Source organism: Triticum aestivum, chromosome 3A (assembly GCF_018294505.1).
Source record: "Triticum aestivum cultivar Chinese Spring chromosome 3A, IWGSC CS RefSeq v2.1, whole genome shotgun sequence".
NCBI lineage: Eukaryota > Viridiplantae > Streptophyta > Magnoliopsida > Poales > Poaceae > Triticum > Triticum aestivum.
The window spans coordinates 693,219,770-693,222,588 of NC_057800.1; positions in this window are offsets into that span (position 1 = coordinate 693,219,770).

Sequence of the window (2,819 nt, forward strand, 5' to 3'; positions counted from 1 at the left end):
GGCTGGGAGTTCTTCTTCTGTACCATGTGGGCACTAGAACCTCCCTCGGCAACTCGAGCACGTGTGTCCTTTGCTCTCGCCTTCTCTTCAACATCAAGAGTACCAATGAGATCCGCAACGGAAAACTCCTGTCTTGTGTTTCAGGGAAGTAGCAAAATTGTTCCACGAAGGTGGAAGCTTGGCAATGATGCCTCCGGCAACAAATTTGTCCGGCAACACACACTTGAAGTACTCAAGTTCTTTTGCGAGCGACTGTATCTCATGAGCCTGCTGTACAACAGGGCGCTTATCAGTCATCTTGTAGTCATAGAATTGCTCCATGACGTACAACTCGCTGCCGGCGTCCGAGGCACCAAACTTAGCCTCGAGCGCAGCCCACATGTCCTTGCCGTTGTCAAAGGACATATACGAATCCATAATGGAGTCATCAAGAACACTCAGAAGAGCGCCTTTAAAGAGGGTATCGATCTTCTCAAAAGCTTCCAGCTGTGCTGGATTAAGATCGCCCTCAGGCTTGCCCTTGATGGCATCATAGCAGCCCATGGTCTGAAACCAGTAGACTGCTCTCGTGCGCCACCTTTTATATTGCGCCCCCTTAAAGGCAGGCGGTTTCAAATGCGCAGCAAAACCACTCGGAGTAAATTGCCTATAATCAGGTTTTTGGATTGTTAGAAATATGAGCAAATTACTACGAGATTTAATCTGAATAAACAGAATATAAATCATGACCACAGCAGCAGAGATTAAACTAATCATGCGAACTAGCATAGCAGATGAACATATCACATCTAGGGCACATACTAGAAACATGAATTCTACCACGATCTCGAACAGAAAGGATAGAATCACATACGGTGCAGCACCGCCGGCGTTGATGTTGTAGCCCATGTCGTCGAGGATGAGGTTGCCGAGGTCGGGGAAGAAGTCATCGTTCGCGAAGTCGTCGCTGCCAGCAGTCGCGCGAGTGCGCTCCCCAAAAACCTGATCGCCCCTCTCCCGTACAGGATCACGAGAGGCGGGGTTCCGGAGGCCTGCTGTCCCTTCTCGCGGTGCACGCCGGAAGTAGGGATGGAGAAGACTAGCTTGGTGGCGCAATGATCTGGAACGGTGATGAGAAACCATACGAAGCGGCGGCGGCTAGGGTAGACGTCTGCCTGACTATATATTGCGGGCGGGCCGGGTAGGTCGTGGGAGTAAACCCCACGTCCGAGTCGTCACGATCCAAAAGAATCGGAAACGGTTCAGTAATTAACGCGTGCATAGCTCTGTCCTCGGCTCGGCTCAATCCCGCGGCGCGGCGCGACGAGCGAGGAGGAGGAGGAGCGCGCGTGTAGGTCTCCTCTTCTTATGCTCATACAAGTGGTAGAAGAGCTCACCTTATAAAGAGGTGCAACTCTCTCTCAACTTCCAAGGTGGGACTAAACTTTAGACTCACTCACTCCACTCACATGTGTGCATGAATGGGCCAAGAAAATTTCAGAATTTTAGTTGGGCTTTGGGCCAAAGGCCTACTAGCAAAATTCCAACAGCATCTACCGCCCGTGGGGTCGCCCTCCTCAAACCTGGATGTGTTCAGCGACTGCCTGCTCGCGTTGGCCATGTCCCAGTCCATTGAGGGCATCACCACATGGTAAGGCACTGTCGCACACAGTGGCGGTGCCAGGATTTCATTCAGGTGTAGTCAATTCAAACTTGTGTAGTTATATGTGTGTATTTATGAATTTTTTTCTGCATGATATATACTCATTGTATGATGTTGTTGGGAAAGCCGTGTAGTCTAATGACTGCACAGCTCATGCATGGCTTCGCCACTGGTCGCACATCACCCTCCCTACGTCCGCATGTCCAACCGTGTGGATTTGTCCTCTCCATTCATTATCTGTGCGCACTTAGGTACAAAAGAATTGGTGTTCGAATGATGCGTTCATATGCAATTGCAATAAGTCCAGCTTCTATAATCGTGATGTGAACGTGATTGAGTGAGTAGCCGCTAAAGTAATCTTACATAAGAAGTTGATCCCCACCACTATCTATCCTCTGACCATGCACACTCTCCACATCAACTTTATGCCACATCATCATTCAGTTTGCAAAGAGCAACCAATTAATCCGATTCCCCTTACATGGCTTGTTTGGAGCGAGCTGTAGGGCCCACGTACAAATAGTTGTCTAAATGGCTCTTCGGTTGCGGTGCTATGGCCAAGTCAATGTCCCCAATTAACTCTCCCAACTCTATCTCTTCTTCTTCCACTCCTGTTCCTCTTCTCCACTAAATTAATGAAGGAATAACAATGGAGCACCCGTCGCCTGCTGGTACAAGATATCAAGGAGGAGGAGGAGGCTTGAAGCTTCTTCAACCAGCCGTCCCTCAGTAGGAGATGCCAGGATGGTGTTCCACTGATCCGTGCATATATATACAATTGCATTGCAATAAGTCCAGCTTCTTTAATCGTCATGTGAACGTGATTTAGTGAGTAGACGCTGGAGTAATCTTACATTCTTAAGAAATTGATCCCCACTACTTCCTACTGTCCACAACAGTTCAGTTTGCAAAGAGCAACCCATTAGTCAGGTTACCTTACATGGCTCTTTTGGAGCAAGCTATAGCACCCACGTACAAATAGTTGCCTAACCGGCTCTTTGGCTGCGGTGCTATGACCAAGTCAATGTCCCCAATTAACTGTCGCAACTCTATCTCTTCTTCTTCCACTCCCGTTCATCTTCTCCACTACATTAATGTAGGAACAGCAATGCTACACACATGTGCATCTCTTTTACAGGGTTCACAGAGAGGCTGAGATGGGCTTTTTTGATTGGGT